At 44.6% G+C, this 25,401-nt stretch overlaps 1 protein-coding gene across 2 annotated transcripts in view; it reads left to right on the top strand.

Annotated features, from left to right (window-relative positions):
- Window positions 1-2,866: 2,866 nt before the first annotated feature.
- The window catches only part of LOC126106456 (uncharacterized), a 246,802-nt gene continuing 224,267 nt past the window's right edge, over window positions 2,867-25,401 (top strand). For both annotated transcript variants that reach the window (XM_049912742.1, XM_049912743.1), the window contains exon 1: window positions 2,867-3,000. The gene's annotated coding sequence lies outside the window, so the exon portion shown is untranslated. The remainder of the gene's footprint in view (window positions 3,001-25,401) is intronic.

Here is a 25,401-nt window from a genome sequence, read left to right as displayed (position 1 = left end):
AGCGCAGGGGAAAGTTGGGCTCAAAGATCTTGCTGATTCACGATAACGCCCGGACCCACACGGCAAATGCCACTCGTGAAGTTCTCGAATCTTTTAAGTGGGAGTTGTTTCATCATCCGCCGTACAGTCACGACCTGGCACCGAGCGACTTCCACTTATTCCCAGCAATGAAGAAGTGGTTGGCTATGCAGCGTTTTGATGACGACGCACAGCATCAAGAAGAGGTAACCACGTGGTTGAAGGCGCAGGTGGCCGAATTTTACGACGAAGGAATTTCCAAGCTCGTCCATCGCTACGATAAGTGCCTTAATTTAAATGGCAACTATGTAGAAAAGTAGTATTTAAGTGTGGCTTTCATCTGTATATAATAAAAATATTTCCAATACTTTATTTATTTTTAATTCCAAAACGTAATGTACTTTGTGGATAGCCCTCGCAGTATGCAGATCTCCCATGGTAAGGTGGCAGCGAATCACGAGCATCGGTGCAGCCGGAATGTGTGGGCCGGGGTTATTGGCGACCGTATTTTGGGATCAGTCTTCCTTCCACGTCGCCTAACAGGCCGGAACTAGCAGCGTTTCTTGCTGGCCACATTGCCTCCCCTGGTGGAAGAAGTGCCATTGAAGATTCGAAGAGTTATGTGGCTGCTACATGACGGTGGCCCAGCGCACTTCGCCGTTAACGTCCGGAAACATCTCAGTCGTGTCTTGCCTGCTCGATGGTTCAGACGGAGTCCAGGTGCTTGGGCTACTCGTTCACCGGATCTCAACCCGTGCGATTCCTGGTTACGGGGCCATGTAAGAAGTATCGTTTATGTAGAGCCCATTCCAGATGTAGAGACACTGGAGCAGCGTATTCGTGCTGCCTTTGGCGCTTCGGATGCAGCCTGGCCGATGTGAACGTGTGAGACAGAAATACTACGGCGCGTACACCCATGCGTTGAGGCACATGGAAACCATTTTCAACACATACTGTAAGTGTGGTTCCATGGTACAGTGTGTATTACACAGCAGTCTCCGTAACAATGTATGACTGAATAAATAGTCTCTAGCATGGAAACCATGCATTGCTTGGCATAGGTGCATAAGACTTTCTTTCCTTCGTATCCCTTCATCGATCAGTCCCTAGAGTTTGTACACTGCGGAAAAATCACCCTGTATATGATACATCTACATCTACATACATACTCCGCAATCCATCATAATGTGCGTGGCGGAGGGTACCTCGAACCACAACTAGCATCTTCTCTTCCTGTTCCACTCCCAAACAGAACGAGGGAAAAATGACTCCCTAAATGCCTCTGTACGAGCCCTAATCTCTCTTATCTTATCTTTGTGGTCTTTCCTCGAAATGTAAGTTGGCGGCAGTAAAATTGTACTGCAGGCAGCCTCAAATGCTGGTTCTCTAAATTTCCTCAGTAGCGATTCACGAAAAGAACGCCTCCTTTCCTCTAGAGACTCCCACCCGAGTTCCTGAAGCATTTCCGTAACACTCGCGTGATGATCAAACCCACCAGTAACAAATCTAGCAGCACGCCTCTGAATTGCTTCTACCTCCTCCCTCAATCCGACCTGATAGGGATCCCAAACGCTAGATCAGTACTCAAGAATAGGTCGTATTAGTGTTTTATAAGCGGTCTCCATTACAGATGAACCACATCTTCCCAAAATTCTACCAAAGAACCGAAGACGACTATCCGCCTTCCCCACAACTGCCATTACATGCATGTCCCACTTCATATCGCTCTGCAATGTTACGCCCAAATATTTAATCGACGTGACTGTGTCAAGCGATACACTAATAATGGAGTATTCAGACATTACAAAATTCTTTTTCCTATTCATCTGCATTAATTTACATTTATCTATATTTAGATTTAGTTGTCATTCTTTACACCAATCACAAATCCTGTCCAAGTCATCTTGTATCCTCCTACAGTCACTCAACGACGACACCTTCCCGCACACCACAGCATCATCAGCAAACAGCCGCACATTGCTATCAACCCTATCCAAAAGATCATTTATGTAGACAGAAAACAACAGCGGACCTACCACACTTCCCTGGGCCCCTCCAGATGATACCCTCACCTCCGATGAACACTCACCATCGAGGACAACGTACTGGGTTCTATTACGTAAGACGTCATTCTGTATTTGTGATTAGAATTGTAACTTGGTAGTGCCCTTTGACTTGGAAAGCGCAGTATTTCTCTATCTGCACAATCTCTGGCCTTTCATGTTCCCATTTCGTGTTTGTGTGACATCTGATGAGGAAAATATATTTTTATAACCACCCTCTGGATTTTTCTGTTGGAACACACTGTAAGTATCGTTACTATCGCGTAACATTTCAAATTTCTGTGCCGCATGATGTTAACAAGTGCAAATTATATCTAGTTTATAGCGAAATGAAAGTCAAAACAGATAACCGTCTACATCCTGCAAACAAATGTGTAACGTAATCCGCTAATAACTTGAAGATGAGTGTAGGGAACCCTCGAAACGCGTTGTGGGAAAAAGTAAAAGTGACGGAAACAAATGATTGTTTTTATCTACATTTTACGACATAAACAGCCGTAGTTTCCATACCACAGTTAAACAGCGACGCTCAAGGTAAAGATATTGGTACGAACACAGTGCCCTGGATTGCTCGAAAAATGTCACAGCAGTATCACTAACAAAAGCCTGAGAAAGTGAGTGAAATCCCGCGTTCCGCCGAGCAGATACAAGCATGGCGTCGCACATGTGGAGCGACGACAAGCGAGCGGTGTGACGCGGGTCATGGTCGACGGACGGCGTAATAAGCGGAGCTCCGGCGGCGCCGGTTGCATCAAGGACGCCGTCCGCCGGCCCCCACCGTCGCGACGCCGCCTCCCCCTCCCGCCCCCACCCCGGGGACCCTGCCGGACACAGCGGCCGCCGAGAGGGCCCCGCCGGTAGTCGCTCGGCAGCACACCGCCAGCACAGCACACCACCTCGCGACACCGCTCCACAACAGGTAGGCAACCCACCGCCCGTCGCCGTTTCGCAGGGTAGCCTGCATCGCAGGCGTAGCTGTCAGTTCTGGCCACGTTACAGGTGGACGTTTCATACTACACCTATCTTTTCCTTATGCCTTTTCCCGTTTGTCTAGGGGGTCGTAATTGTTATATAGTGATTTTGGCAGTGTTCGTGACTTTTGATAGCCGGATTCCATTCCCGACGCCACTACTCCCTCCAGGGAACGAATCTGTGTACCCAGTCTATCTGAATCTAGTGTAGATCTGATGTTAAAGTGTGATAACGCCTTCTAAGTGTTTGTGTAGTGTGTGTGTATAGGAACTAGGCCGGTATTTACCTAGTAAGAAGTGGGAAACAGCCCAAAAACTACATCGAGGCTGGCCAACTCAACAGTCCTCGTCATTAAGCAGCGAGGCAGATCCAATCCGGGGTATCTCGCCTGCTTGTGCCCCAGATGTGGAATCTTTAGCGCTCCCAGGTATCTGAGAGGCTGCTTTTAGTCCTGGCTGTACAGAAGTGAAAATAATTATAGTTCCTCTGTGGCTACTCAAGTTGTCAAGACAAAAGTGTTAGAGTGCTGTAGTGACACGAAGATAGCTTTCCATTCATTGCAAAAAATACTAGTGAATACGAACTGTGTCGACACTTTTGGCTTGATCTTTTTTTCCTCGAGCGTTTCGATACGATTGCCCTTTGGCCTCGCTCGAGTCGGTGAACAGTAATTTTCGTTCTCTTTTGTCACTCCAATTGCTTTTGTGTTGAATTCGTAATAGACACACAACGAAAATGAGTGCAATACTGAATATATGTCTTGTTTATGATTCACTCAGGGTGCTTACTGTTGACAATACCCTTAAATGACCTCTCAGCATTCGACCTTAGACTTCAATTAAACCGAGCGAGGTGGCGCAGTGGTTAGCACACTGGACTCGCATTCGGGAGGACGACGGTTCAATCCCGTCTCCAGCCATCCTGATTTAGGTTTTCCGTGATTTCCCTAAATCGTTTCAGGCAAATGCCGGGATGGTTCCTTTCAAAGGGCACGGCCGATTTCCTTCCCCATCCTTCCCTAACCCGAGCTAGCGCTCCGTCTCTAATGACCTCGTTGTCGATGGGACGTTAAACAACACTAACCTAACCTAACCTAACTTCAATTAAGTACTGCCCAGTCTTGTGTACGTTATGTTGTCGGCCAGAGTATTTGGGTGTCAACTGATTTGACGATGTGCTTCCTCTATTTCTATCTGCTACTGTCTCTGTATGTATCTACGAGAGCTTTTTTCTTTCTTTCTTCCTTTTTTTTTCAACGTCCGATAGGTCACGAAAATAAGAAATGTTTTATTTGCAGTATTCAACTACGCCTTGCATTTACAAAGTTACCACTCTGACTTAGGTAGCATCTCATCCCCAACGACGCGCAAGTAGCCGAAGTGGCGTCGAAAGACCAGCACCAAGCGACCGGTCTACCAGGCGACACGCCGTAGCCACACGACACTTCATTTCACCAACTTACCAATATCCCCGTCGTAGACGAACGTTGATTTCTGCCAATTTCATACGTTGGTCAGCTCGCTGTCTGTGCCAAATTGCTTTCCTACTAGTCAACGGTTCGTGTGAGTGAAGATATGGCAGTTAGAGGGAGCCGAGACCAGGCTGTATAGTGGGTGATCAACACTGCCTATCGGAAACGCTGCAAGAGCGTCGGTATTGCACTTGGAATGGGCGGCCGAACATTGTCACGAAGAAGCAAACGCATGACAGTTACGTCGGCTGCAAGAACCCAAATGCAACCCCTCAACACGCTCTTCACATTTGCCGGGATTTTTCTAGGCATCCTTGTGCGCTCACCGTCTCCTCCGAATTGGAAGGTGCGACGTGACACGATCGGCGAGCATACTAGAAACACTGCTCAATACATTTGCGCAGAGCCTCGTAGCATTTTTACCGCAGTTTTAAATTTGGGACCGACTAGAGCTTGAAAGAAAAGCAGCCCTCGTACTGTACCATACATACAATATAATAAGTTCTACACAGTCTAGTCTGTCTCCCCTCCTACTGTTCTTCCCTAGTGCCAGGTCAGCTGTCTCTGGTAAGGCTCTTCCAAATTCTTCACTCACCTCTCCACGTTACACTGTGCAACTGATGGACGTCCGTAAGCTTTCACGGCAAAAGGTGTCCATAAAATTGTAGACCGTACCACAGTTTCATCAGTGTATGTAATAAACTCAGTACATCACATTATGATACGGTCCACAGTCTAGGAAAGTTTTATGAACAGACGACAATAAACGCTGAGAATCGTAAGTAACGCCGGATGTTCCCCAATTAATAGTATCAAGATCATTAGTTAAAATGATGAATGAGCATTTTATCAGTCGTGTAATTGGGTGAATATTTTGCTTACGATGCCGTCTACAGCCCAAGACATTTTTGTGGACACAGGACATGGAATGTTCAGTATTGAAAGTATTGTCGGGTACTCCTGAAGAAATAGTATTGCGACCATTAATGTATTCAGTATACATCAGCAATATACCAGATGGGCACGGCAGCGCTTACGGAATATTTGCTGTCAATGCTATCGTGTTCAGGATTGACAGTCGTACGAAAATGCGTCACGACATAAAAATTTCCATAGCAGCTCTCTTTAAAAGTGACTGAACCCTAATCAGTTACCTTAGTAAAGGGAAACAACCTTCCGAAATCCGATGAGATATTTAGTGGTAAACATCTACAGTTTGGCCCATTATTTTTATACGTAGGATAACTCTACCGAAATTGGCAACGAAAAATTAATGGAAGAAGTGAAATAATTATTCAATCTACGAAGCGGTGTTACACGTGATGGCTGAAGCAAAATACATATTACAAGTAGATTAGTGCATATAAAGCTTACTTCAATACAAGAGATCCACTGGTATCCGATTCTGACATGAAAATGAGGAGGAATACCTGCAAGTATACGTCTGGAGCACAGTATCGTATGGAACTGAAATGTGAGCGGCCGGAAATCCGGAAAAGAAGAAAAGGGAAGCGTTTGAATTTTTTTTATCGAAGAAAGTTAAAAATTAAGCGAACAGACGAAGTGTAAAGTGGAGATACATGAGAGAAGACATTTATGGAGGACCATTGCCAGCAGAAGAGGCTGGTTCACTGGACGTCTTGTAACGAACCATTCTTTCAGTCAATTTGTGCTACAAATTTCTTTTCTCCCAGAATCAATTGAACCGATCTGCCCATCTAATCTTCAGCACTCTTCTGCAGCACCGCATTTCAAAATTTTTTTATTCTCTTCTCGTCTCTGTCTATCGTCCCCGTTTCACTTCCAAACAAGGCTACGCTCCAGCAGAATAACTTCAGAAAAGCGTCCTTACCACATAAATTAATATTCGACTAGCAACCCCCCCTGGCTATGCTTGTACAGAACTAAGTTCTACGAACGGACGACTCGTCTGCCGTAGCGATAGTAAATTATACATGCAAACCTTTCTCGTGATTCAATTTCTCTCTCAGTGTAAACCGTATCAAAATCCCAACGGAAGTTTCTGAGATTAGCCTTTACGTATAGAGAGAAAAACGCAGTGGAGTAGTTTAATTTTGTAATGTATATAGAAGAAAAACGTATGTATATATGTACAGGTTCTGGTAATAATAATTTCATGTGGCTTACTTGGCTGCTGCTACTCTTTCTATTGGACGCCGCTTCGGCCACTTGCGTGTCCCTAACCTACCTCAATTATCCTGCTGGGGAAAGGGGACCTACAGTTGAACGTGCAGTCTGAGCCGCGTATCGAGTCTCCAAATCATTGAGAGGAGAACGCTAGATTGGAACACAAACTGAAAAATCCGTGGCCCGACCGGAATTCTATTCGACGATTTCTTCGTTTTCAGGCACGCGCTTTAACGCTAAACCACAGGACCCACGTAGATTCTGGTTAAGCTTTGCCGTCTCTGCAGTTGCGGCGTCTGTTTACTGCTTTTCCCGCCAGGTAGCGCCACTGTAGCTGACCAGCAGGTAGCACCCCTCACCCCCACTCCAAAGGCAAATTGAATATGGAACAGGTAAGTCCTTTAGCGTCTCTTACACCGCCATCGGCAAACCTTTTATATCTTCTCTCTGGACTTTAATTCTGCTTCCTTCACACACAGGCAGAAATCGCAGCAGGGGACTTTGTAATATGTATAGATAGTAAAAACATTTCTTTTTTTCTAAAACGGTTTCCTTGCTGTTACAACATTACTGTATATATTCTCTTAACTTACGCCCTCGTCAGTTACTTTGCACCAAAAAAAGAAAATTTCATCTATCACTTTCATTTTCTTGCATCGTGACCTAATTCCTTTAGCGCCAGCTGTTTTAATTCGACTACACTACATAGCACTCCTTTTACATTGGTTGATATTCATCTTAAAACCTGTTTGGTAGTATTACTCATTCCACTCAGTAGAAGTTTCAGGTTCATTAGTATCCCTTGCAATGCTGTCGGCAGACCTTTTATTTCTTCTGTCTGAACTTTAGTTTCGCTTCCAAACTTCATCTTGGTTCCTTTTACTGCTTGTCAGTGTACAAAGTAAATTATATGGGGAATAGGCTAGAGTGCTACCACCTCCCTTTCATTCACATCGACTCTTATAACCGCAGTCCGGATCTTGTATAAGCTGAAAACAACATTTCCGTCAATGTCTTTAATACCTGCTACCTTACGAATTTCAAATAATGTGCTCCAAAAGGTACTGGCAAAAGCTTTCTCTAAACGTTCAGATGCTTTAAATTTTTTTCTGTGTTTTTTCAACCTAATTTCTAAGTCGGAAATCTAGTACTGCTTCGCTTGTTCCTGCGTTTCTCCTGAATCCAAACTGACCTTCTACGTGCGAAAATTAAATTCAGAACAGGGCAGCCCGTCGCCATTGAAGTGCCATCACTGAAGTCCTACACTAGACGCACTACCGGAGAACGTAGCCAATACCTATAATTTGTTGTATCAGGTGAAAATCGAAGTAAGTGCTTCTTTCTCTGTCAGGCTCAACAAAACTATCTCGTTTCGCAATGCCTTTCCTCGTTGACACTAATTTTCTCAAGCAAGGGCAGAGTGGTTCGGTTTAAAAGTAGGCTGAAGAAATATACAGTCCGCCCATTTATAAGTCGGCAGGGAAGGGTAGAATATATTTAGCCACCTCCGAGTCAAGTGGATCCCTTTCGAATTAGGCCAGACGTGTGTCAAGTTACCTCTTGGGCAAGCGTTCTGCGACTTGAAGGTTGGTGCTAGCATTCCCTGTGGATGTTTCGTGTAGTAACAAATACCATGACGAAAATGATGGAAAAGCCGTATCAAACACCATTTTAGTAAATTGACTCAATATTTAAAACGGATAGCAATTTACTGGTTTTAATTAAATTTGTTCCTCATATCACTTTAATTAGTTGAAATTTCGGTGGCTTTGACGGCACTGTGTAGTACACCTTGTAATTATGGACAAACTCTTTGTAACTATGTACATGTGAAAAGAAACCGTAATCACCTTTTGGCATTAGGTGGGACCTAATGAAACCGTTTCTGAAAGATGAACTGAAAAGAATGGAGAACGATTCAAGTATCTCCTTCCTCTAGCAGAAGGGAAAAGTAAAAGCGAAGTGAACCTGGAAACTTGAAAAGCGAAAAATGATGTTCCAGTTTTGAATCAAAAAATTTCCGTTTGTGGGCTTGGTTATCCTTCAAAGTGGTCGTTACTGGGTACTTAGGTACCAAAAATGATTCACATTATATTTTCCTTGAAGCCTTACACCGGAAAAGTTAGGCTGTTTGCTGAACCTCAAGATTCACTTACACGTTTTTCCCTGAAAATTTTAGATGAAGAGAAAGATATGAGAGTAACTTTAAGATGACCACAGGAATATCAGTTTTTTGGGAAACAACTTTTGATCACTCTATGGAGACGTATGACAGGCTATTCAGGGTGGGGGTGGGGGGGGGACTAGAGTCATAAAACTACTGTAAGCTACTGTAGACTATCTTAGGCAGGTGTAGACAATGGTAGTTTTTCTAGCAGCTTTGGTCATGTCATGTCATACCTGCATTACCTGTAAGTTGAGTGTGTTGCATACCTGTCAGGCGTTATCTCATTTAAAGCGCCTTTTTACGTATGTTATCAGTTTCACACTGGGGATTCCCCTAAAAACCGGAAGCAGAAAGAAACTTAGTGACGGTACAAAGGGCTGGGTAACATAGGGAACACTTTTGTTCCACATAATTATGCTCCTGTCCATTACTTAAAAGTATACAGTATTTATAGCAAAACTATCACTGTTTAACGCAAGTTTTATTAGAAACTGGTGATTTGTAAGTGAAATAGAGAGATCTATTAAAAATAGATGAAACAATACAGATTTATCACATAGCGCTGGAAAACGCAGTTTCGTCAGCAAAAAGGTAAAATAAAAAAGCGCAAAACAAAAATATACCGAAGCTGCTGTTTGTGGGGTATTTGTATTGAATGTTACATTGTAGAAGAGTGAAATATGGACGAAAACAGATTAGGCAAGATAAGAACAGAGGTATATGATGTACGGTTTTCTGAAGAGTGCTGAAGGTTAGGTCGGTAGACTGAGTAACGAATGAAGAAGTACTGAAATGAATTAGAAAATAAATTGCTGCCTGAAGGTGAATAAAAGAAGGTATTGGTTGACAGGCCTAATTTCCCCAGGCATCAAGGATCGAGTCTTTGGTAGCGGAGGGAAGTGTGCATGTGGGGGGGGGGGGAGGAGGGGGAGAGGGGTTAAACACCGTAGAGGGAGAGCTACTCATGAATAAAGTAAGTATATTCAAATGGATGTAGGTTCCAGCAGTTATGTGGAGATGAGGGGCTTGCCGCATAGTAACTAACCTGAGAAGCTGCAACAAACCAGTCTTTGGACTGAGTAATTCAAGAATAACGACGACAACGACCTCTTCTGGCGATATGACACACACAGCTCTACAAATCTTTAACATATTGCAGCGTGTCAGCAACTGTGAAATGTACAGCAAATAAACAATGTTTTCAGCCTTCAGTTGCAAGGTAATTTTATTCGTTTACCTAGGTTTCGATTCCAGTAATGGAATCTTCTTCAGAACCTATAAATTAAACCACATATGGACATATATTACTCACTAAATTGCATTATCAGACTGATAATGCAATTTAGTGAGTAATATATGTCCATATGTGGTTTAATTTATAGGTTCTGAAGAAGATTCCATTACTGGAATCGAAACCTAGGTAAACGAATAAAATTACCTTGCAACTGAAGGCTGAAAACATTGTTTATTTGCTACACACAGCTCTACCCTCCTTCGCGCCCTCCACTCCCCCCCCCCCCCCCCCCCGCCCCTTACATCCTGCTCCAATGCTCCCCTATACCAAGCACAGCTCACGTCACCTCCTGTTTTGAATCTACGCAGACTACACTACGGTATTTGGCGAACGGGTATGTACCACTATGAACCTGCATCTTCGATGTTCCTTTCTCAAATGAGGCGTGGGAAGAACGGGGGTCGGTTAGCCTCCGTATGACAAATAATTTTTCTCACTTTCTCGCGAGGCTTACCTGCCACACTCTTTTTGGAAAACATGCTCTCAAAATTTTAAAAGTAAACCGCACAGTGATCCACCATGCCCCTCGTGTAGCGTCTCCCACTTCGGACAGGGGGGAGCCGCGCGAACTGCGACAAGGCGCCCAGGACCGCGCGGTTGCTCCGCGCAGCACTGTATGTCACTCCTTAGTGTCTTAACACATGTGCTACCATCCTGTCCCTTCATCTTGTCATTGTTGTTTGCATGTTTCTTTCTGAAGACATCATTTCTTATCATAACAGTCCATTTAATTTTCAACGTCTGTCTATAGCACCACATCTCAAACACTGCATTTATCTTCTGTACGTGATAAGAGAAACTGACGCCAGTACCTAGGTATTCAGCTGGTTACTTCTCCTTTACTTCCATTGCTAATGCAATATGTCTGAGAAGGACATTGTACCCTCTCTCATTCGTTGCACAGTCGTTTCTGTCGTGTAGGACGCAGTGGAACTAATTTTCTGTGGCGCCTTCCAGTGAAAATACAAAATGTTCTCCCTCAACCCTGTTGGATAATGGTTATTCGAGGTATCGTGAGCGGCTACCTCTCCTATTTTCTCCATTTTTAGCCAATACTTATGCTTATATTCTCTCAACTAATACTGTTAATAATAAATAATTTTTCACGCTGCTTAATATTACTATTATTATTAGTGTTCTATTATTATCACTATTACGATTACCATGCTGAGATACAACTTTGTAATCAATAATAACAAGTAACAACTTTCAAAAAAGTTAAAAATACGTACTGTTGTATAAAGAAGAGAGTCTAAAGGAAGCAAAAAATAAATACAATTACATCCCTCACATGCCATGAGAATCTATAACAGAAATTAGGCCACTTACGAAGAAATAATTGCGATGGATTTTCTCCTTCCCCTTACGAACGGAATATGACAGGGTGTAATATGATGTGTGAAGAAACCTTCCCCATTCACTGTAAAGTGGCCTTCGGAGTATACATATGTGGATGAGTTTGTCTGTTCTCGCCCTGAATTCTCGAGACGCAGCGCAGCATATTAAATAGAGCAATGATCCTGTCATTATAATACAGTTTTGTTACAAAAATTTACGGCTGATGCAAGGGAAAAAATCAGTTATATCCAGACGTAAAATAAAAAGAATTTTTACATTACCACTATTAAACTGAAGATTGGTTTTGCTTCTGCAATTATTCTCATACTTAGTATCCTCTGGCATTTATTGTCAAGTTTTGTATGACTATGTTCTGAAAGTTTTATCACCAAATTCCGCCCACTCACAAGTGGAACTGATAAAAATTTACATTATTTTAAGGAATGTATAATTTATAGCTTTTAAATATTTTTGAAAAATCATGAAGAGGCACACTGCAGCTGTCGTCATAAATCATGATTTTGGTCAAAAAGTTATGTAATGCAGTTTTTTTTCCATCGTTAGATCTCTTTTTGTTTTGTCACTGTGTATGTCCGGTAAAATTTTTCAGTTGACTTTAAACTAACTTCATGCAGTGCTAGAAGCTTGAAAATTTAAACATACGTGAGAACTGAATAAAAACGCAATATTAACTCGCTATCTTGTCTGCTGTGTGGCGGAGAATACTTTGCGTACCACTTCCATCTCCCCCGCCCTCTCTCTTCTTTTCTTTTTTTTCAGTCGTGAATCATTCGTAGGAAGACCAATAGCCTTCGTATGAGCTCGAATATCTCTAACTTTTACCTTCACGGTCCTTTTGCGAGATATACACTAGGTGATCAAAAGTATCCGGACATCGCCAAAAACATACGTTTTTCATATGAGGTGCATTGTGCTGCCACCTACTGCCAGGTACTCCATATCAGCGACCTCAGCATTTATTAGATATCGTGAGAGGGCAGGTTGGGGCGCTCCGCGGAACTCACCGACTTCGAAAGTCGCCAGGTGATTGGTCTCACTTGTGTCATTCTTCTGTATGCGAGATTTCCGCGCTCCTAAACATCCCTAGGTCCACTGTTTCCGATGTGATAGTGAAGCGGAAACGTGAAGGGGCACGTACAGCACAAAAGCGTACAGGCCGACCTCGTCTGGTGACTGACAGAGACCGCCGACAGTTGAAGAGGGTCTAATGTGTAATACGCAGACATCTATCCAGACCATCACTCAGCAATTCCAAACTGCATCAGGAGCCACTTCAAGTACTATGACAGTTAGGCGGGAGGTGAGAAAACTTGAGGATTTCATGGTCGAGCGGCTGCTCATAAGGCACACATCACGCCGGTAAATGCCAAACGACGCCTCGCTTGGTGTAAGGAGCGTAAAGATTGGACGATTGCACAATGGAAAAACGTAGTGTCGAGTGACGAAACACGGTACACAATATGGCGATTCGATGGCAGGGTGTGGATATGGGGAATGCCTGGTAACGTCATCTGCCAGCGTGGGTAGTGCCAACAGTAAAATTCGGAGGCGGTGGTGTTATGGTGTGGTCGTGTTTTTCATGGAGGGGGCTTGCACCCCGTGTTGTTTTGCGTGGCACTATCACAGCACAGGCCTACATTGATGTTTTAAGCACCTTCTTACTTGCCACAGTTGAAGAGCAATTCGGGGATGGCGCTTGCATCTTTCAACACGATCGAACACCTGTTCATAATGCACGGCCTGTGGCGGAGTGGTTACACTAGAATAACATCCCTGTAATGAACTGGCGTGCACAGAGTCTTGACCTGAATCCTATAGACAACGTTTTAGAACGTCAACTTTGTGCCAGGCCTCACCGACCGACATCGATACCTCTCCTCAGTGCAGCACTCCGTGAAGAATGGGCTGCCATTCCCCAAGAAACCTTCCAGCACGTGATTGAACGTATGCCTGCGAGAGTAGAAGCTGTCATCAAGGCTAAGAGAGGGTCAACACCATATTGAATTCCAGGATTACCGATGGAGGGCACCACGAACTTGTTAGTCATTTTCAGCCAGGTGTCCGGATACTTTTGATCACATAGTGTACGTAGGGGAAAGCAATATATTGCTCGACTCAGGTGAACAGAAACTGAAATATGCCTCAAATTTAACACTCGTCCCTGTTTTAATCTCATGAAAATGTTTGAAATAGATTAAAAATTTTGCAAATACTAGATTAATAACCTGAAAATAATTACCTAAAGAAAAATAAGTTTATAATGTACCGCGTATACAGATCAGATTAAGAAGTATTAAATAATTTCTCCTAGCCTCATACAGATTCCTATACGAATACAGATTGTCGTGAAAATTTGTGACTTTTTAATAGCTATGAAAATGCCTGTAAGATGTAAAACGAAAAATGTTGGACCCATACAACAGATGATAGTAAGGAGGTGACCTATTCATGCATCAGATATCTACTGCAGAAGCCCCACGTTTTTCGTTTTATATATTAGAAGTATTTTTACAGCTATTAAAAATTCATGATCAAAATTTTCAGGATTGTTTGTATGGTATTAGGAATCTGTATAGGAGTACGAGCATTATTTTTCACTTTTTACTGTCATTTAAAAACGTGGTATATAAAAAACTGACTTTTTATTTAAATCATTGTTTATAGTACTCGTATATTCTGGAGAGTGCCAATTTATGGGCGAAAGAAGTAATGACTGTATTCTGTCATTAAGTCTAAAATAAAAAAGGGTTTTAAATTGTTATAACTTTTTTATTTATAGCTATTTCTTGCTGTGTAGGTGAGAGATTTTGCACCATAACCCTGCCTGAATATAGATATGCATTGTTATAGTTCTATAAATCGAGATGAATCACTCGATAGAGATATCTGTAAAATACTGAGAGGACACAAGGAACAAAATATATTAGTAAAATACTAAAGGTATTGCGTTATCTTATTGTTGGACCATTTCCCTCTTGGATTGTTCGTTTAAGGAGTACGCCACCAATGACTGTTCGAACAACTCTCATTTCAAAGAAGTTACTGTACCCAAGTGACAAACGACGTTGGTGCGCGGTTTGGTCGGAATCCTGCGACTGTCTTGCAGATATGGAATCGATGAGTGGGGGCCAAAGTCAACACACTGTAGAATTTCCAAGCTCCCACGCGACTACTCCCCAAGAGGTCAGATACTTCGAGGTGCAGGATCGTACAGTCACGTAACGTACCTTCAGTCATGAAATGGGCTTGTTTGTGGCATGACAAGCACTTGCATGGATAGTGTGACGACATCTGTACCACCACGGCCAGTCAGTATGGTGATACCTGTTGAGGCTTTCCTTGAAATGACACTAAAGTGTGATGCTCCGACAGTGATGCGTCCAACAACAACATTGGACGCAGTAATGGCACCACGTCGACTTCTTCCAGTTCTAGATACACCACCACGATGGATGTATCCGTCTGTGGAGACACGGAGAATGAACGAATATTGCGAGACGGCATCGCTCATGGTCATACGGGTCATCATTTAGTCTGATCCTAGGGGTGCCATTGGATACACAACGCAATCACCCCTGGTTTCATTTATGACGTGTTAAAGGCGGGACTGTATCCCAAGTTCGAGGTTTCCATGACGTTCTGTGACCAGATAACGTCAGACAGCGTGTTGACCATGCTGCCCTGGACCTACCACAACACTGAAGGTGTTCGACTGTTGCCCTGGGCAGCAAGTCCTCCACATCTCTCAACCTCTGAAAAATTCTGGGCGTGGACTGCCGAGAGCGTGGTATGCCACATCTCTCCAGCCACTACAGTTTATGAACTCTGGTGTGCAGATGAATCAAGACGGCATTATGTACCCGTATCTGTCATCAAAGCTCATTTCGACTCGATGACCAGTCGGGTTAGTGCCAGTATTGCTACCAGTGCGGGAAGCCCTATGTACTAAATATTGGACCACATCTATCGTCCAGTCACCTATAGATTTACTTCTTTGTTGTTCCTACTGTGCCGCATCCGCTCGATGAACAAAATTATTTTGCAAAGTGTTGCCGCCGTTGGCGTTGCAGCGTTAATGGCCGGCAGTGTCCATTCCAGCCTGCGTAGCTGAGAGTTCAGTGCAGCTGGCTACAGTGTGAAGGACCCGGGTTCGATTACCGGTACTGTCAGGGAATTTTCCATGGTGAGAGGACTGGTACGGGGTGCACTCAGCGACGTGAGGTCGTTTTAGGAGCTACCCGAACGATCAGTAGCGGCTCCAAGGTCAAGAAAACAACGGTCGCGAGATTCTATCAGGTTCTATGTTGAACTTGCGGCTGAGTTAGCCTCTCTTTTAACTATAATGTATCGTAGATTCCTCGAACAAAAAGGTGTGCCCATCTCTTGGAAGAAATCACAGGTCACACCCTTGTACAAGAAGGATAGTACACGTGATCCACAAAACGACCGTTCAATATACTTGACATCGATTTGATGTAGAATCTTAGAACGTATTCTGAGCTCAGACATAGAGAGGTATCTGGTACAGAATGACCTCGTCCATGCCAAGCAGCATGGACTCCGAAAACACAGATCATGTGAAACCCAACTCGCACTTTTCTCACATGACATACTGAAAGCTTTGGATCAGGCCAATCAGGTACGTGCAGTATTTCTTAATTTCCGAAAAGCATTTGACTCGATACCGCGTCTACGCTTATTTTCGTGAGTACGGTCACATGGGATACCAAGTGAAATTTCTGACTGGACTGAGGATTTTTCGGTAGGGAGGACGCAGCATCTTATCTTGGATGGAGAGTCATCGTCAGATGTAGAAGTAACTTCAGGTGTGTCCCAGGCAAGTGTGTTGGGACCCTTGCTATTTATATTGTATATTAATGACCTCGCATACAACATTAATAGTAAGATCACGCTTTTTGCAGATTATGGAGTAATCTATAATGAAGTACTTTCTGAAGGAAACTGCGAAAATATTCAATCGGATCTTGATGATATTTCAACATGGTGCAGAGATTGGCAACTTGCTCTAAATGTTCAGATATGAAAAACGGTGCACTGCACCAAATGAAAAAAACGTAGTGTCGTATGACTATAATATCAATGAGTCACACTTGGACTCGGTCAACTCGTACATTCCATGGGAGCAACACCTTGTAGGGATATGAAATGGAATGATACCTTAGGCTGAGTTGTACATGAAGCAGATGATAGACTTCGGTTTATTGGTAGACTATCCCAAAGTGCAATCAGTCTACAAAGGTGGTTGCTCGCCAATCACGTGTGCGAACGGTTCCAGAATATTGCTCAAGTGTGTGGGAGCCACACTAGATAGGACTAACAAGGGACATTGAACATATACGGAAAACGGCAGCACCAATGGTCACAGGTTTGTTTGAACCGTGCGGGAGTGTTACAGTGATGATGAAGAATCTGAACTGGGAGACTCTTGAAGGCAGCCGTAAACTATCCCGAGAAAGTCTACAAATAAAGTTCCAAGAACCGGTTTTAAATGATGATTCTTGGAACATACGATAGCCCCCTATGTGTAGCTCACATAGGAATGGTGGGGATAAGATCAGAATAAATACAGCACACAGAGAGGCATTCAAACAGTCATTCTTCCCGCGCACCGTACTTGAACGGAACAGGAAGAAACGCTAATAACTGGTACAGTGGGACGTACGCTCCGCCGTGCACTCCACGGTGGTTGGCAGAGCATGGATGTAGATGTAGATGTAGAGCGGTGTGCTGTCTCACTCCCCTCCATACCGCATACAGCCTTTGGCAGAGGATGACACGGCGGTCGGTCGGCATCGACGGGCCAATCAGAGGCTATGAACGGAATCCTACAGTCTTTCCCACAGGCTTGTAGCGGTGAGGGAACCCATCGAGCATTGGCGCATGCACATTGCGAAAATTTGTGAGATGGTGAAAGTGGTGAAAAGAGAGTGGAGGGGAGAAATGTTGTGGACTCCCTTGGAGCATACAGGGTTATTACAAATGATTGAAGCGATTTCACAGCTCTACAATAACTTTATTATTTGAGATATTTTCACAATGCTTTGCACACACATACAAAAACTCAAAAAGTTTTTTTAGGCATTCACAAACGTTCGATATGTGCCCCTTTAGTGATTCGGCAGACATCAAGCCGATAATCAGGTTCCTCCCACACTCGGCGCAGCATGTCCCCGTCAATGAGTTCGAAAGCATCGTTGATGCGAGCTCGCAGTTCTGGCACGTTTCTTGGTAGAGGAGGTTTAAACACTGAATCTTTCACACAACCCCACAGAAAGAAATCGCATGGGGTTAAGTCGGGAGAGCGTGGAGGCCATGACATGAATTGCTGATCGTGATCTCCACCACGACCGATCCATCGGTTTTCCAATCTCCTGTTTAAGAAATGCCGAACATCATGATGGAATGCGGTGGAGCACCATCCTGTTGAAAGATGAAGTCGGCGCTGTCGGTCTCCAGTTGTGGCATGAGCCAATTTTCCGCGGACTACGCGTGAAACTTGCCCGCACGCGTCCGACCGTTTCTTCGCTCACTGCAAGCCGACCCGTTGATTTCCCCTTACAGAGGCATCCAGAAGCTTTAAACTGCGCATACCATCGCCGAATGGAGTTAGCAGTTGGTGGATCTTTGTTGAACTTCGTCCTGAAGTGCCGTTGCATTGTTATGACTGACTGATGTGAGTGCATTTCAAGAACGACATACGCTTACTCGGCTCCTGTCGCCATTTTGTCTCACTGCGCTCTCGGGCGCTCTGGCGGCAGAAACCTGAAGTGCGGCTTCAGCCGAACAAAACTTTATGAGTTTTTCTACGTATCTGTTGCGTGTCGTGACCTTATGTCAATGAATGGAGCTACAGTGAATTTATGAAATCGCTTCAATCATTTGTAATAGCCCTGTACTAGCGTTCACCCGCCTCCCGTCGGTAGCGGTCCAGCTGGTAACCGCCTCGGGAGCAGGCCTCGCAGAGGCACAGAAAAGTTCCGCACGCTGGCAGCGGGGGCGGAATGGCGCCTTGCGAAACGCGGGCCGTCGCGCGGACGTCACTTATAGCCCCGGCGCCGCGCTCGGACGCTCTGCCAGCACTCCGGTCCAGGAATAGCGCTCCTCGTCACCATTACGACACGCGATTACCGAGGAGCAAACAGCACGAGAGCGGCGCGGGGCTAAATCCTTCGCTACGACCTGAATCACCGCGGCCCAAAATCTGCCTCTGACTAAAGTGCCCGTGGGTGTGAGGCGTGCCTCCACTGGATGTCTATCCGGTACCACCCACCGGGAAGAAAATTACCCGTGTAAAAAATCTTCGCTTTTCTCGCGGCGTAAAATGTAGGAAAAATTTCAAATTTTCGACGATCACCAGCTTCTTCAGTTGCACCTGACGAAGAAGATAGTGGTGATTGCCGAAGGCTTGAGGTTTTGCACAGATTTGATGAGACGCGAAAACAGAGGATTTTGATCAAAGAATATTGTTGTGTTGGCAGAAGAGCCAACACCGTGTTGCTAGTGGAGGCCGAAATGCACGCGTTTTAGCTCACGCAGGCTGGCGTGAGGAGGGAAGGACTATACCGACGTGAGGTCTGGAACATGACAAGGAATTAGAATTCAGAAAGCGGCCGTAATTAGTTTGATACTTAACTTGAATCCATTAACGATGAACGTCGCTCGTGACGGTACATGATTCATAATTTTATCTTTTCAGAATACATTCGTAGTAACTGAATATGGCGCCTTGCTAAGTCGTAGCAAATGACGTAGCTGAAGGCTGTGCTAAACTGTCGTCTCTGCAAATGAGAGCGTATGCAGGCAGTGAACCATCGCTACCAAAAATGGTTCAAATGGCTCTGAGCACTATGGGACGTAACATCTCAGGTCATCAGTCCCCTAGAACCTAGAACTACTTAAACCTAACTAACCTAAGGACATCACACACATCCATGCCCGAGGCAGGATTCAAACCTGCGACCGCAGCGGTCGCGCGGTTCCAGCCTGAAGCGCCTAGAACCGCTCGGCCATCGCTATCAAAGTCGGCTGTACAACTGGGGCGAGTGGTAGGGAGTCTCTCTAGACTAGACCTGCCGTGTGGCGGTGCTCGGTCTGCAATCACTGATAGTGGCGATACCCGGGTCCGACGTATACTAACGGACCGCGGCCGATTTAAAGGCTACCACCTAGCAAGTGTGGTGTCTGGCGGTTACAGCACAAACATCGCCGCTTGAATCTTCATTGTAACAAAACCAATGACACCTCCTATCCGAATCGTAAGAGATTCAAATTCCCATATACAGGACAGCTTTACTTCACTTAATGTACTGGGTGATTAAAAAGTCAGTATGATATGAAAACTGAATAAATCACGAATAATGTAGATAGAGAGGTACAAATTGACACACATGCTTGGAATGACATGGGGCTTTATTAGAACCAAAAAAAGTTCACAAAATGTCCGACAGGTGGCGCTTCATCTGATCAGAATAGCAATAATTAGCATAACAAAGTAAGACAAAGCAAAGATGATGTTCTTTACAGAAAATGCTCAATATGTCCATCATCATTCCTCAACAATAGCTGTAGTCGAGGAATAATGTTGTGAACAGCACTGTGAAGCATGTCCGGAGTTATGGTGAGGCATTGGCGTCGGATGTTGTCTTTCAGCATCGCTAGCGATGTCGGTTGATCACGATACACTTGTGACTTCAGGTAACCCCAAAGCCGATAATCGCACGGACTGAGGTCTGGGGACCTGGGAGGCCAAGCATGACGAAAGTGGCGGCTGAGCACACGATCATCACCAAACGACGCGCGCAAGAGATCTTTCACGGGTCTTTTTTTTTTCTTCTAATAAAACCTCATGTCATTCCAAGCATGTGTGTCAATTTTTACCTTCTCTATCTACATTATTCCGTGGTTTATTAAGTTTTCAAATTTATACTAACTTTTGATCACCTGGTATTACATATATAGCACAGAACATGAAAAACGTTTGCAGTTACAGACGAAAAATCCTGCGATCAATTTTTTTAAAAATATAATTTTTCTGGCATCACAATGTATACGTCGTCATATTTCCTGAATTATGTCTGGTACAATTATACAATTTTGCAGATACATTCGGTGGTATATGTGGATACTGTCTGCCAAATGTGTCACGACTGGAGCTGTTAGTAAGGGAGTTGCAAATTAAAACGTCTTACGCTGAAGTTCTGCTGCATCAACAACGAAAATGTAGCAGGTGACAAACATTCTGCGCAGGGTGTCGCCGAGAAAAAGTTTGTAAAAGGTTTGAAATTATCTATAAGGTTCCTTGCATTTCGGTAAGCTATCTAATTCTCAAATGGTGGATGAATATAGTCTGAGTAACTTGGGCGCCGTGTGTTCGAATTTTTTATATGAAAACTCTTATAACTTTTTAAAATCATTATCAACGTTTTAAATCTTTTGTCTTCATGTCTACCAATTTGCACCCATCTGCCGATAAAGGGCTCCGAATTGTAGTGTGTAACATGGTGGTGAGTAATGTAACTATACGAGAATCACATTCGCGTTTGCGAATATTACTCAACTATGGCTGCGCTATGCATTGGTGACACTGAAAATTTGAGTGTAGCGCGGATCTTCCATTTGACACAAGCGGTCGCCGTCACTGCCTCCCCAGACCGACCCAAACTTCCCCATGTCGCCGCTTTCGTCTGCATCCTATACTCGCTCAGATACTGTGAGGCCAGTGCAGGAAGAGACGTATGATTAAAGTCCAGTTATTAGGCTTGAAATACTGTATTACAGTGCCTGTGTCGTTCTAATGTACTTTGCAGTGTCCTTCAGACGTGCATGTACGAAGTAATATCTGCGGTAAGCAGGGCAGTGCAGTAGTACGACAGATGTTCATGTTATACATGTTGTTCGCCTCGAACTTGCACCCTTTTTTCTCGTGAGAGGCTCAAGATATCGAATGGGGTTGTCACCACATGGTAGTGTCCAGACGGGCATGTAAATCTATTCCATGTATAATCCACTTAACTTCAGTGTCAACCGAAGTACTGGAGTAATCATGGCTTTCCAAATGGCGCGGCATATTTTTCAACGCCAATCGAAAGCCTTTGAAAAGTCAATTACAAGGATTTGGTAATTGTCCGAAGCAGCTGAATGTGTTGAAAATAAATAAATCGCCAGGTCCTGATGGGATTCCAGTTCGGTTTTACACAGAGTACTCTACTGCATTGGCTCCTTACTTAGCTTGCATTTATCGCGAATCTCTTGCCCAACGTAAAGTCCCGAGCGACTGGAAAAAAGCGCAGGTGACGCCTGTATATAAGAAGGGTAGACCAATAACCTTAACATCGGTTTGTTCCAGGATTCTCGAACATATTCTCAGTTCCAATATAATGAATTTCCTTGAGACAGAGAAGTTGCTGTCCATGCATCAGCACGGCCTTAAAAAGCATCGCTCCTGCGAAACGCAACTCGCCCTTTTTTCACATGATATCTTGCGAACCATGGATGAAGGGTATCAGACGGATGCCACATTCCTTGACTTTCGGAAAGCGTTTGACTCGGTGCCCCACTGCAGACTCCTAAGGTACGAGCGTATGGGATTGGTTCCCAAGTATGTGAGTGGCTCGAAGACTTCTTAAGTAATAGAACCCATTACGTTGTCATCAATGGTGAGTGTTCATCGGAGGTGAGGGTATCATTTGGAGTGCCCCAGGGAAGTGTGGTAGGTCCGCTGTTGTTTTCTATCTACATAAATGATCTTTTGGATAGGGTGGATAGCAATGTGCGGCTGTTTGCTGATATTGCTGTGGTGTACGGGAAGGTGTCGTCGCTGAGTGACTGTAGGATGATACAAGATGACTTGGACAGGATTTGTGATTGGTGTAAAGAATGGTAGCTAACTCTAAATGTAGATAAATGTAAATTAATGCAGATGAATAGGAAAAAGAATCCCATAATGTTTGAATGCTCCATTAGTAGTGTAGCGCTTGACACAGTCACGTCGATTAAATATTTGGGCGTAAGACTGGAGAGCGATATGAAGTGGGACAAGCATGTAATGGCAGTTCTGGGGAAGGCGGACAGTCGTCTTCGGTTCATTGGTAGAATTTTGGGAAGATGTGGTTCATCTGTAAAGGAGACCGCTTATAAAACACTAATACGACCTATTCTTGAGTACTGCTCGAGCGTTTGGGATCCCTATCAGGTCGGATTGAGGGAGGACATAGAAGCAATTCGGAGGCGAGCTGCTAGATTTGTTACTGGTAGGTTTGATCATCACGCGAGTGTTACGGAAATGCTTCAGCAACTCGGATGGGAGTCTCTAGAGGAAAGGAGGCGCTCTTTTCGTGAATCGCTCCTGAGGAAATTTAGAGAACCAGCATTTGAGGCTGACTGCAGTACAATTTTACTGCCGCCAACTTACATTTCGCGGAAAGACCACAAATATAAGATAAGAGAGATTAGGGCTCGTACAGAGGCATATAGGCAGTCATTTTTCCCTCGTTCTGTTTGGGAGTGGAACAGGGAGAGAAGATGCTAGTTGTGGTATTATGTACCCTCCGCCACGCACCGTATGGTGGATTGTATGTAGATGTTGACGTAGAATGTGCTAAAGTTGGAAAGCAAGACGGCAGGAACCAGGTACTGCGCTGAAAACATCGCCATCTGCGCCTCTCGTGGCAGACAAGGGTGTTATAACAGGAATGAAGTTGACCTACGGTATTAAAACGTATTTCCTCCCGTCGTTCGTTTGTAGGCCGATGACATACATACAGGGTCATCTATGATTACAAATAGAGCTAAAATCACTGACAAAAACATGAAGCACCCAAGAGACACGGTCGGGTGTCAGTTAACTTCGAGCACTTACATACCACCGGCAGGTACGTGATTCATTTGGGCTGCAGTTAACCGAGCGAAATGAAGCAGTGGTTACCACAGTCCACCACATTCGGGAGGACGACGGTTCATGCCCACGTCCGGCCTTCCTGATTTAAGTTTTCCGTGATTTCCCTAAATCACTTCAGGCAAATGCCAGAATGGTTCCTTTGAAAGGGCACGGCGGACTTCCTCCCCAATCCTTCCCTAATTCAATGGGACGGATGACCTCGCTGTTTGGTCCCCTCCCCTAAATCGACCAACCAACCAAGCTGCATTTCTCTGTGACCGGTAGAACGGCCACTAGACAACATTAGTGTTCTTCCTGTTTAGTAACCAGGCCTGTTACCGTATATAACGGGTGTAGACAGCGTGACATGTTTAGTGATCACCCTGAGGGACATAGAGATGCCTCACAGTCGGGTATCAGCACCTGACAGAGTTTGAAAGTGGTCTCATTATGGGTCTGCAGTTGGTTGGATAGTTGAACCGTCCAGTATCCAGATTAACGGGGCATTCCGACAAGACAATGCCCCATTGTTGGAGTGCATGATAACGTGAGGCCAGACGTACCCGTCCTCAAGATTCTGGTCGGCCATGTTTGACCGCCACTGGAGAGGATCAACGTGTTGTGCACCAGGCGCACAGTATCTTCTTCAGCTCTGTGTCTGCCATCCGAGAACAAGTATTGGACTCCCTCCGACGTTCGGTGTCGTCCCACACCACTAGGAGCCAGGCCAGAGAATTGCAGACCCATGCCTAGACTGCCGTTAACACCACAATAATAAATCGCTGAGTTCGGTAAGCAAGGGCCTGATCAATGGCGTCGCACAGTGTTCAGCGATGAATTGAGGTCCTGCACTTCCCGGGCTGACCATCTGGCAGTAACCTGTGAAGAGGCCCCATCCTTCCACTGTTTTTGAGAGGCACAGCGATGTCACTTCTGGTGTAATGGTGTGGCGAACCATCAGGTATGACTTCAGGTCACTGCTGGAAGCAACTGAGAGAACTCTGATAGCATAACAGTATGTCACGGTCTTCCCGCATCCTGATGTGCTAACCCTCGCGCCAATGTTTCGTGGTGTCATTATGCCATTTCAACAGGACAATATCCTGTCCACACGTGGCACGTTTGTCCGTGAACTCAGCGTGATGTTGAGGCACTCCAGTCTCCATCAAACTCCCCATATCTGTCTGTCTTGTGTGGGATAAACTCCGTCCAGTTGTCAGTACCCAGGCTACGGAATAGTTACAACAGTTGTGAGCCACTGATGAATTCTTCTAGTGTTATCAGCCTAGTGGTGGCGTCGTCTTGTCGCTACGTTTCAATGACTTTCGAGTCCGCAGCTCGTGGTCTTGCGGTAGCGTTCTCGCTTACTGCGCGCGGGGTCCTGGGTTCGATTCCCGGCGGGGGTCAGGTATTTTCTCTGCCTCGATATGACTGTGTATTGTGTGACCTTCATCATCATTGACTCGCAAGTCGCCGAAATGGCGTCAACTAAAAAAGACTTACCATACGGCGGCCGAACTTCCCCACATGGGGCCTCCCGGCCAACAATGCCATACAATCATTTTTTTTCATTCAATGACTTTCGTACCCATCATCTTTTGGCGAAGTCCATCATCTTCGCCAGAAGATGATGGGTACGAAACTCATTGAGACGTTGCGACAACACGACACCACCACTCAGCTGATAATCCGAGAAGAATTCGTCAGTGGAATACGCCGAGAAAGACTGCAATCGGATATAGTTGTGAGCCAGTTTGCCTACGGAGAGGATACAATAGCTCGATGGCTCGCTTCCCATCTGAATTAGTGCGTGCATCCAGGCTAAATGGGGTTTAACGTCACACTGATAAGAGGACTGATACTATCAAGTTCTTTGTAAATTTGACTCCATTTCGAGTGACTGAAAGAACGCCACATACCTTCCCAACTTGTGGAGTTTCATTTCGTGTCCTTCCTCCCGTCTGAGTGTTTCATTATTTTTTGTCAGGTATGTCTATCTATGCTAACTTCTAG

Source organism: Schistocerca cancellata, chromosome 10 (genome assembly GCF_023864275.1).
Source record: "Schistocerca cancellata isolate TAMUIC-IGC-003103 chromosome 10, iqSchCanc2.1, whole genome shotgun sequence".
NCBI lineage: Eukaryota > Metazoa > Arthropoda > Insecta > Orthoptera > Acrididae > Schistocerca > Schistocerca cancellata.
Note: the sequence above shows the minus strand (reverse complement) of the source record. Positions and strands in the feature narration are given on the sequence as shown.